General features: G+C 42.1%; 2 non-coding genes across 2 annotated transcripts; one reads left to right on the forward strand and one right to left on the reverse strand.

Moving 5' to 3' along the window:
* Positions 1-9,570: 9,570 nt before the first annotated feature.
* Trnas-cga lies at positions 9,571-9,645 on the reverse strand. Its single transcript has one exon. It is a non-coding gene; the product is annotated as a tRNA-Ser (tRNA).
* A 97-nt stretch (positions 9,646-9,742) lies between these two features.
* Trnas-cga lies at positions 9,743-9,817 on the forward strand. The gene has a single exon. It is a non-coding gene; the product is annotated as a tRNA-Ser (tRNA).
* The last annotated feature ends 2,703 nt before the right edge of the window (positions 9,818-12,520 follow it).

Consider the following 12,520-nt stretch of genomic DNA (forward strand, 5'->3'; position numbering starts at 1 on the left):
GGACGATAAATAGTTTACACAGGAAGAGAATAGATGCTTTCGAAATGTGGTGCTACAGAAGAATGCTGAAGATTAAATGGGTAGATCATATAACTAATGAGGAGGTATTGAATAGAATTGGGGAGAAGAGGAGTTTGTGGCACAACTTGACTATAAGAAGGGACCGGTTGGTAGGACATGTTCTGAGGCATCAAGGGATCACAAATTTAGCATTGGAGGGCGGCGTGGCAACACCTCAGAGTTTCTTCCGGCGTACAGTGCAAATGTCGACTGAGTTGCGTTTGGCAGTGCAAATGTAGGTTTGATACGATGTCGCACAGACTGCGTCACCTATGCACTCTGCAGTGTCTGGTTCGTCCTGTGTCAGTGTGCCAACGAATGGGGACACTCCTGTGGTTGGTGCTGAAATGTAATGGAAAAAAATGAATTATCGTATGGCATTGACGGCCGGGAGGACCCACCTGGGGAAGACCGGTCACCAAGTTGCAAACTGTTTTCAGCTGACGCCACACTGGGTGACTTGCGTGTCGATGATGATGAAATGATGATGAAGACAACACAATACCCAGTCTGCGAGTGGAGAAAATCTCCGACTCTCTCGGGATTAGAATCCAAGTCCACTGCACGGCAGTCGGACGTACTGATCACTCAGCTAAGGGGCGGTCTTGTGTTTGGTTTTGTGCGAAGCAGATGGGAAATGGAGTGGTTTTCTTGGAAGGTAAGGGTAGGCATGTACTGTGTTTGCGAAACAGTGGACGAAATGCTCACTCTGCTCTACGGTACTGCAATCAGCGGTTCCCGAATCGTAGAGTGCCAGATCCACGGACGTTCAACCCCATGCATAGGTCCCTAAGAGAAAGAGATGCACTTAAGATGAGATGGCCATGGTGCATGTACGTTTAAGGCCTAGATCGAAAACCCGTTGTAACACAGTTTCGAAGGCCGGACGGACGTAGTCGTCAACGCACGATACTTCCACCAGAGTTTGAGGAGGAGGCGTTAGCACTGCTGCAAAACATGCTGTCAACAAGCTCGTGGAGTGTTGCTCGAGAAGTGGCTACGGTCTGGCGTGTGTGGAATTAAGATGAATTGCACCTTTACCACGTACAGAATGATCAATCCTTTAGCACAGAAAATTTTCCGCGTCACAATGACTTCTGCCAGTGGTTTTTCGCCGGAGGGAATTTCCGCACTTTATATGGATGAGGTGTCCTTTACGAGGGAAGGTGTGTTTAACAGCCACAATGAAGACGTGTAGGTATGGGAAATTCCAGTCGCCACGTTTGCTTGTAGTCACCAAGAGTCATTCGCAATCAACATATGAGCTTAACTGGTAGGCGATAATCAGATTGGTCCACAAAATCTTCCCCGACGATAGGACACAAACAGGTACTTAATCTTCTTTAGGGAAAAGGTGCCAGAGTTATTGGAACACGTTCCACTCAATGTGTGACAGCGCATATGGTACCAATACGATGGTGCATCTGTGCACTTCGCTCATGCGGTGCGAAATCATGTGGATGAGACCTTTGGTGAGAAAATGGTTGGGCGCTGTGGGACAGTGACATGGCTTTCAAGTTTCTCCGACTTGATGATGATGATGATGTTTGGTTTGTGGAGCACTCAACTGCGTGGTTATCAGCGCCCGTACAAATTCGTAATATTTACTCAGTCCAATCTCTCCACTTTTATGAATGATTCCCCTGGCCAGGAATCGAACCCAGGACCCCATGATCCAGAAGCAGCAAGGCTAGTCACTAGACCACGAGCTACGGACACCTCCGACTTGACACCCCTTGATTTTTTCGTCTGGGGACACGTGAAATGTGTGTGTGTTTTTTTTTTGTTTTTGTTTTTTTTTTTTTTTAGAAACGCCTATCGAGACGAATAAAGAGCTGATAACGTGGATAATGACAGCCTCTGAAGCAATCCATGCTATGCCAGAGGTGTTAGAAAGAGTTCGACAATCACTCAGGCACCATTGCACGGCGTGCATTCAAGCATCAATGCGTAATTTCGACCAGTTTTTGCCAGTGTTTGTAAATAAAGGCCATGCATGGAATGTAAGCCCCACCTCTCTTTTACCACGATTTCACACAGAAATTGGAAACGTAGTCTTCCACACTTGCTACCACGTCGACTTGATGGGTGGTTTTATGGCTATCTTCCCGGCGGCGCCCGCCGCTGTTAAATGATGCCGAGCGTCGAACGCTAAGGGATGCTGACGTGGATTCCTTTGTGACACTTGCTTATTATGACTCTCTCTCCCAGCCCTCCGATTTTTTACATTCACTTTAGAATAATCCTGTATGTATTGAAAAAGTTAGTGGTCCTATTACGCTTTCTGAATTACACCTGCAGCTACTCTCGTTTCTGTGGAACATTCGTTGTCGAGTATAACAGACTGATTTCTGCTAGTCAGATATTCCTCAAGCCAGTCGTGTGTTAAAGAGATACCCACAGAACTTTATCTACTAGTTAACAATGTGTTGTGGTATCTACTGCCCTACGGGTATCTAGGAAGGCAGAACATACAACATTTCCTGAATTTGTTCTTTGTAAGACGTCTTTTGGGAATGAAGCAAGCAGTGCACCACACAGATGGCATTTTCCGATTATGTGCTGATTCTGTGAGAGAAGCTCGTTTTTCTTCAAAAATGATTCCAAAAGTGCGCAAATTCTGCAGTATTCTGTCGGCCTCAAGTTTCTCCTGTGGATATAAATTCGTTAATCAAACTACTGCAAGGTGATAACAAATACTTGTTTATTATTCGCGATATGTTATCGAGGCTCGTACTTTGATGTGTCGCATTGATTGGGTAGTGTAGACTTCACTTTGTGTGTCCTACCCCTTCACACTAAAACAGGCCCGGACAAACAGCTCTCCGCGAAAGCGAGCGGACCGGCTGCGAAAAACCTGCCCAGCGCTCCGGGCGCAGCGGCTCCTGTGGCTGAGACGCAAGGAGGAACAGGAGAAGGCTGCAGCCGGATGCCGCTAGAGCGATACGGCTAGCTTGCCACTATTTGCCAACAATACCAACTGTGTTAAATTCGATTTACGCTCTGAATTAGGAATACCACGGCGTCTATACAATTATCCAAAAAAAGAAAAAAATATTGAAGTCATACCATCACGGGTGAATAATAATTGCTTTACTTTCCGCGTACTTTGAACGCCATGCAGAGTGATTAATACGCCATGGTATTTGACGAGTTGGAAAAACATTCATTGAAACATCGTGACGACAGTCACAATTTGTCTTCTGGCGAACGAGAGTGAATGTTGACTGAACTTAAGGCTACTATTTGGGAAAAACTGGACTACGAGTAAATGGAGCAGTGATAAAATCTTTTATCGTGGATAACACCAACTATCTGATTTCATCAAATCTTTTAACGTTAGGAAGAATCGTTTGGTAACAGATATGGCGGACAAGATTGGTGCCATAAAACAAAAATTAATCCTATGGAAAAACCAGTTTGACGTTCAAGACGTGGAACTTTTGCCGGAACTCGGGGCAGTTATTTCTGAAACAGACGTCACTGACCATGTTTCAATTATTGAAACATTTTATCAGGAGTTCGCAGAGTGATTTCAAGGTTTTGCACATTGGAGACTGAATTCGATTTATTTGTCAGACCGTTCTCGCTTGTGACAGCTGATGTAACTCCTCATTACCTGCAACTCGTGCTCAGAGATATACAGTGTAGCATCCAGTTCAATGACCTGTTTGACCAATCCAGGAATGTACAAGACTTTTATAAAATGTTACTCCAAGAGCAATATCCTCGACTGCACAGACAAGTCGCTGAAGTTAGTTCAGTGTTTGGTTCACCATATGTATGTTCCGCTTTTCTGCTATCATGTTGAGAAAGTCGCGCGAACGTTCAGGTAAAAAGATTTTAATCTCTGTAACTCCATGTGTTTGACTGTATCACAAACCATAGTTAACATGTATTCCATATTCCAAAATGTAAACGTGTATAAATTTATAAACATCAAAACTTGGTGTTAAATGGCTGTATGTAAACTTTTTGTAGTTCGTCTCACTGCATTAGCACTGCCTAATATACTTATTAAATTAAGTATCTCCGCTTTGGCGGAAAAATAAAATGTTGAAAATAAACTCGTGATAAAATCCTCCTTATAAAAATATGTTGCAATTTTTGCCTCTTTGCAGTAGTCGCACTGTCTCGTAAACACAACGTCACATATGGTCGAGTGCATATCTTTTGTTTACAGTTCAAGACGCTACTGTAGGTACTACACTGATGTCACTTATACCCCAGGAATAAAATCAGTCTCAGAAACTCTTGGACAGACTCCTATCTGAAGTTCATCTTGTAGAGATATAAAAAATGGTTCAAATGGCTCTGAGCACTATGGGACTTAACATTTCTGGTCATCAGTCCCCTAGAACTTAGAACTACTTAAACCTAACTAACCTAAGGACATCACACACGTCCATGCCCGAGGCAGGATTCGAACCTGCGACCGTAGCAGTCGCGCGGTTCCGGACTGAGCGCCTGAACCGCTAGACCACCGCAGCCGGCTGTAGAGATATAAATCTTACATAATATTGTAGAATATACCCAAGTTCACAGTGAAGTAGTTTAATTCATCGTCAGGGCCAGGACTCGTGAAGTATGTTTGTGGTAGCTGCTATGGCTGTTGGAAATTACTTTACTTGGCAAACAAGAAAGGCAGCCGTACATTGCACCTTCGTCTCTTTAATGGCCGGCCCACCGATAAGTCGATGCAAAATTGCTGCATTAAATGGAATATGATGCCTCTCCAAACGAATCGGGATGCCACGGTAGTGAATTTATGTACTAGATCGAGAGGGACAAGAACAACTGCGGCAGCATGTTAAACCTTGTTGATCACATAGATGCCAGTATTCTGGCTGGGTTGATGCTGGCCGTCAGGACACTCTTTCCTGTGCCAACCTATTCGTCTCCAGATAGCAATGATACACAACATTCTCTATTATTTGTTGGATATATTCCGATCTCTTACTCCATTACAGTTTTTACCATATACAACTCCCTGTACTACCGTGGAAACCATTCCCTGATGTCTTAGTTTGTGTCCTATCATCCTGTCTCTTCATCTTGTTAGTGTTTCCCATCTGTTCTTTTCTTCGCCAAATCTGCGGAGAACCTCCTCATTCCTTATCTTGCGAGCCTAGATAAGTTTCAAGTTCCTTGTATAGTACCACACGCTTCGATTGTCTTCTTTTACGGTTTTCCTACAGCCCATGATTAGCTTCCACACAATACTGTGATCCAAACGTACATCCTCACAAATATTTTACTCAAATTAAGGCGAATGTTTGATACAAGTAGACTTCCGTTGACTAGAAATGCTTTCTTTTCCTGTGCTAGTCTCCTTTAAATGTACTCCGTACTTCGTTCCTCATGTGTAATGTTCATCCAAAGCAATAAAATTCCTTCACTTTGTCTACTTCCTGCTTCCCAATTATGATGTTAACTTTGACGCTAATATCATTTCTGCTACTTTTCTGTACTCTCAGCTTTTTTCGATTTACGCTCAATCCATAGTGAATGAATGTTCATTTGACTGTTCTTCCATTCGACAACTCCTGAAATTCTTCCATACTTTCACTGATATAATTTTTTTCTTTTCTTTTCCTTTTTTTAATACGAGAGACAGTCGAGCTGTAAGTTAACATATACTATCGGAAGTAAGTGTAGACTAAGGTAATTATCCTAGTAGCCTTGATCACTTTAAGATCGTAACCTAGTAACCGTGGTACCTTTGCGTTAGGTGTATTGCATATCTGTCGGGTATTACATCATTACGATCGCTTTTTATGTGACGTGATACTAGATTCCCCTTTAAATCGGAAGCAGTGAACCACGTAGAAACCGAGTGAGGATATAAAAAGTAGCACTTAAACTACGGAAAATTTCTGTTGTAAATTGTTATCCTCCTGTCCATTACTTAAAAATAAACAGTATTTGTACAAAAACTGAAGCTCTGAGTGGTTAAATCAGGTTTTATTTGAAAATTGTTGATTTATAACGTGAAACACGGGGATGTTATAGTAAAAATAAAAAAAAGCCAATACAGGTTTTTCAAATAAAGCTAGAAAACGCAATTTATTCGAAAAAGTTAAAATTAAAAATAGAATACAAGCGTAAATCAAAAACATATCAAATATCACTTCAATACTTCGTTGAGCTTACATAAAATATGTTTCCACAATTAGTAAACAACTTTCGCACTTATCAGTAATAACAGGAAACTGTTGCTCTTGATCATGGTGAAGAACGACCCAGAGAGTACAAAGTAACAACAATAGTTATAAATATTTTTTATGTTTGTGCATGTAAACAGTACGTATATCAAAAGTCTTGTTCTGCTTACGTAAAAAGTGCAGAGGTTACGCGATCAACTAATTTCTATTATTTATAAACTAGAATTTATATTTTATAAGGATATAAAATACACAATGGACTAACACTTAACGATGTGCCGTTCTCACTATGTGCAAAACAAACAAAGACACAAAATACAAAGAAAAGTCATCCACTCACAATGTCCCTCGCACACTCATTTATTCTTTTTTCTCTAGCAATCTACCAATACTACCGGTAATCTTACAAATTACTACGCCATTTATTTACCGAAACTACTGAACAATAGTCTTGGTAGAACTCATCTCTGTGCATGAGGCTTGCGACGGTGTTTAAATATATGAAAATTATAGCCAATGCTGGTAGATCGCTAATAAAAGTTAACAGATGTTTAACTAACATCTGTTGATTGTACCATCATTGGTTGTAATTTCCAAACATTCATTTCATTCTAATCCCACTCCAGAATCTTTCACTTATTTCCGTCACTGCTTCCTCGATGTATAGACAGAACAGTAGGTGTCAAAGATACGTCTCTGCAACAGAACAAAGAGTAGACACTAAGGAAACCAGGGGGCAGTTCATTTGATTTGTATGAAGTCAAGCATTGCACTCGATGCCAACTTGAAACCTAGTAAGCATGAAACAATAGCTGTTTTATACTTAAATTCGAAACTAACATTCTCACGAAGTGGAAGTAATCTAACCAACTAAATTTGCCAGGCATAAAATTCCCAAACCCTGGACATTTTTGCAACTCCGGACATCACCATGGACAGCACTAAGAAACCAGGTCTGTCCGGACTAATTCCAAATGTACGGTAAGCCAATGTAATGGAACACTGTGGAGTTTCAGCGTTTGAATCAGTGCTGCAATTTTCATTCATATTTCATCTTGAAAGTAACACATAGATATTACTTTAAATGGAAACAGTGGCCTGCATTAAAATTTAATTTACACAAATATTTTGAATTATGTACAGACCTGTAAGTTCACTCTTACATACAGTGTAATATGAATCATATTCGTTTGATAAATGACGATTGATAACTGTTACAACGAAATTTTGTCAAGCTTTGTCCTATGTTTGAGATTTGTTTCAGCTCCACTATTACGTAACTCTTGTGTGGAATGTCTTCATCATTTTCTTCCAGCAGTTAGTACAAAAATGTGGTTCAAATGGCTCTGAGCTCTACGGGACTTAACTTCTGAGGTCATAAGTCCCCTAGAACTTAGAACTACTTAAACCTAACTAACCTAAGGACATCACACACATCCATGCTCGAGGCAGGATTCGAACCTGCGACCGTAGCGGTCGCGCGGTTCCAGACCGTAGCGCCTAGGACCGCTCCGCCACTCCTGCTGGCTGTACAGGATTTATGCCTTGGCTTATACCTATACTTATAATATTTTCTACTTATACTTACATTATATATATAATATAATACTTATGCTTATAATATCATCGTTTAACGTCGTCATAATTTTCTCTCCTATCTCAGCATATACCCGCCTCCGTCGCAGACTTCGATAACGCACGCTTGTTCGGTAGTTCTTGATTCGGAGTAAGTTCGATTCGAATTCTGGCGGCAAGAAAAATTTTCACCGCCGGTATCTGACCGGCAAGATGAGCAGAGGCGATGTAGAACAGGCCATGATCTCCAGACTTTGCACCAACATCTTGGATTAAATTCCAAACATCTCTGCAGAAAAATTCACTAGCACCTTGTATGACGTTTCCTTCCGGAAACCGTGTTGATTCTTATGTAGGGATTATTCCGTTTGCCGAAAAGTCATCATAAGCGATCAGTATACCCTGCCTGACAAAAAAAGTGAAGCACTCAGGACACGTGACTGGATATCAACGTCACTTCGTACAGATATGCACCATCAGCAGGTGTGTAAATGATAATCCACAATGCTATGTAACAGCCAATAGAATACATTAAGATAAATCGAAAGATTCCTTTTTGTCATATGCCACTCTCAGCGGCTTTGCGAGAACCGTTCGTTGCTTTCCTTTGTGGTTTATTTCTCTTATTACTGCTCAAAACGTATTTCCAAATTTTACAGTACATCAAATGTTCAAATCTGTGTGAAATCTTATGGGACTTAACTGCTAAGGTCATCAGTCCCTAAGCTTACACATTACTTGAGCTAAATTATCCTAAGGACAAACACACACACCCATGCCTGAGGGAGGACTCGAACCTCCGCCGGGATCAGCCGCACAGTCCGTGAGTGCAACGCCCAAGACCGCTCGGCTAATCCCGCGTGGCAGTACATCAAACAACTGTTTACTTGTCGATGAGTCCAGCAGCTAACGCGCACAAAAAGAAAATTTCCGTTCCCCTTCGGCTACAGATAAAGATGTTTACTCGGTTTTAATGTGGCAGATTTTGTCCTTGCACATTAAGCTCTTGAGCATAGACTGCAACCGAGTTTCCATTCCGTACACTCCCTATTCTATGTCTCTGTCTTTCTAATTTGAGCGCTTCGTTCTTGGTCTTCCGTTCTTATTTTTCCTTCTTGATACTTGCACATACTACCCATTTTATTCTGTAGCTTAGATCCATTTTACTGAGAATTTAGAACATCTTGCACCATTTTACATAATCGAACGCTGTTTCTTGGTCGACAGATCCAATGTACACGTGTTGATTACGAAAGTCTTCCTGTTCCTCATCTAGCTAATCCTAAATTATACTTTCCATTCTTCGGTATATTATTCTTGTCAGCACGCGCTGTTAAACTGATTGCCCGATAGATCTTCCACATATCTGCTGTTGCTGTCTTCAAGATTATGTATTAGGTCTACAACTTTGCTTCCGCCGTTTTGCAACAGATAGCAGTAGAGATACGTGGTGGTGCAGGCAGTAGGTCCTAAGTTAGGAATTTGTTAACATAACGACATCATAATATTAGTCGGTTTGTGACTGCATCATAAAGTTATTCTCGATTGAATATGTCAGCTTAAGAGCCCAATTCTCGTCATTTGCAGGAAGTTTTAGTTTTCCGCTGCAACATGAAGAAATCTCTGGCTGAGGCTCATAAAATGCTGGATAAGACATATGCACCTATTAGTGGACGAACTTGCATAGAATGGTTTCAGTGCTTCAAGAAAGGTGATTTTGACGTGGAAACAATCAAAAGAGACGTTGAAACTTCCTGGCAGATTAAAACTGTGCGCCGGACCGAGACTCGAACTCGGGACCTTTGCCTTTCGCGGGCAAATGCTCTACCGACTGAGCTACCCAAGCACGACTCACGCCCTGTCCTCACAGCTCACAGCTTTAATTCCGCCAGTACCTCGTCTCCACGCGCCGAATTAAAGCTGCGAGGACGGGGCGTGAGTCGTGCTTGGGTAGCTCAGTCGGTAGAGCATTTGCCCGCGAAAGGCAAAGGTCCCGAGTTCGAATCTCGGTCCGGCACACAGTTTTAATCTGCCAGGAAGTTTCATATCAGCGCACACTCCGCTGTAGAGTGAAAATTTCATTCTAGAAACAAGAGACGTTATTGAAAGGAACTGATGCGTTTGAACCGAACATTGAAAGAAAATCGGCTACAATGCAGCGATAGACATGAAAAGATGATTTTGCAGCATGAAAATGCTGTATCACGCGTCGTAAAACAGATCTGAACATATTTTTTGAAACTTTTAAGTGGTAAATCCAGCCCCACGCGCCGAATTATCCAGGCTTTCCTCACTCGATCAACAACACACGGTTTACCGGACCAGCACTTCCGATCGTATGAACAAGTGCAAAATTGGATCGATCCATGCATCTCCTCAAAAGACGTCCCGCTCTTCCTTTCCGGGATTCGTGGGGTGGCCAAAAGATGAAAGAAAGTAGTCCCAGAGACGGTTAATACTTTCTGCCTTAAGTATTTTTAAAGATTTTTACAACACAGTATCGAACTTAAAAGGGCGGAAGCAAAGTCGTAGGTCTAATAAATAATGTTTTTCCAAATGTAGTCTCTTGATTGCCACTCTTCCCTCCACCCCCCCCCCCCTTACGCACACACTCCCCGACTAGAGGCTTTAGTAGTTTAGAGGAAGTGTTATCTATTCTTCCAGCTTTATTTGATTGCAAGACCTGTCAAACTCTGACTGTAATACAGGAATTCCCCACGTCTTCCAAATTGAGCTCCAGTTCTTTCTCTGTCATTTTAGCTATTATGTCTCCCCTTTGTAGAGGCCTTTGATACACTATTTCCACCTATCAGGTGTGTTCTCTTTATTTGACGGTGGAATCTTTCTCGCAGCCTTAATGTGGACACCGCTGCTTTTAATTTCATTGAAGTGCAGAATGAATCATTATGACGATATTGTTTAACTTAATTGCTTGCACATTCTCTGGGCAATCATTTTGCGTTAGTTTCTCTACTCTTCCTATCTATTTCATTGGTGCTTTAATTTACCATTTTGTAATCGGTCTATTGGCTGTGCTGTGTGGTTGAACTGTATACTCTCTTTAGTTTCTGCTCGCAGTTATTTTGAACACTATACTTGAACTGGGCTTAAGAGTCATCCCCAACTGCTTTCTTTCAGTGGTTGCTCTTGTTACGTAATGTTATTGTAGTAGTTATAAGGAGCGAGAGTCATTACTTTGGACTTTATGGTTCAAACGGCTCTGAGCACTATGGGACTTAACTTCTGAGGTCATCAGTCACCTAGAACTTAGAACTACTTAAACCTAACTAACCTAAGGACATCACACACATCCATGCCCGAGGCAGGATTCGAACCTGCTACCGTAGCGGTGTCGCGGTTCCAGACTGTAGCGCCTAGAACCGCTCGACCACCCAGGACGGCTTTGGACTTGATAACGTTATGTCACTTTCCACTGGGTTTAAGGTATAAGGGATATCAAAAAGTTTCCGTTTGAAGGCCATACTGTCCAGAATCGATCGATGTGAGCACTGAAGCAATCAGCCCACCGAGGTACCAGGTTGAAAATACCCGTTAGATAAAACACGAGTACCTGCAGCGTGAAGAAGTCCGTAACTGCGTGCCGCCCATTCTCACCCAACAGCAAACGTCGACCCTTCAAGGCCTTTTTTAATGGATGACACTGTGATAATAACATGGGGAGAGATGAGGACTGTGGGATGGATAGCCGAGTGTCTTCCGCTTGAGATGGCGTAGTTTCTGCATTACAACATTTGCGGTATGCGTCTTGTCGCACCATTCCACAAAGGTGCTTTTAGACAGACAAGCTGCCCCACACTCATTCCTCATCCTGTGACGGATGTCTATCGGTGTTTGTCCTTCGGCAGCCAAGAACAGAATAACAGCTCGTTAGCCCTGCTTCGTCGTATTTGGTAATAACATCTCCATAGTTAACGTTTTCGCATTCACCACACGCACGCTGGAACGACACGAATGCCACTCTAATCCCTTGTCACTCGTCGATGAATATATACCCCCATCGGAGTCGCGCTACTTTGCATGTACGCTGCAGCAACGCCCTCAAATGGAAACTTTTTGATCGCTCCTTGTATGATCTTGTACTATTTACACCGTGCATTCTATTCATTTCAGTGAATCTAGTGCAGATGATACACTTGATTTCCAGAAAAAAAGGATCATTATTTACAGATGACGTAATATGCATCAAGGGAAGAGAAAAGTTCCCACAAACAATGGTAGTAAACCTGACATATTCAGAGTTATGGCCTGTTTTCAACTTTGGGTGGGGCGAGTCTTTTAGAAGCGAATAGAGCCAATACGTTGGCCGACCTGGTGTCCTGACCGTAATCCTGTAGAAGTTTGGCTTTGTGGACATGTAAAGACTCTGGTGAATGCGTTTCCCATAAATGATGTGGATACACTATTAGAATGAGGGCTCCATGCCTGCGATACAATTTGACAACAACCACAGGTGTTCTAAGGAATACGTGATTCCATGAGACATAGGTGAAAGTCTGCATTACAATGAATGGCGGCCACATCAAGCACATGTTGTGCAGTGTAGCACAGAGACAGGGTGATCATTGACAGTAGTGGTAATAGACAATAACTCCATAGATATGAGGGTTACGACCAATGTCTACGGGAACTTTTTTCCTTCCCCTGTTGCAGACTACATCCCATGTAAATTTTGGAACATTTTTTTACGAATATATATAGTT

Source organism: Schistocerca piceifrons, chromosome 6 (assembly GCF_021461385.2).
Source record: "Schistocerca piceifrons isolate TAMUIC-IGC-003096 chromosome 6, iqSchPice1.1, whole genome shotgun sequence".
In the NCBI taxonomy this organism is placed as follows: Eukaryota; Metazoa; Arthropoda; class Insecta; order Orthoptera; family Acrididae; genus Schistocerca; species Schistocerca piceifrons.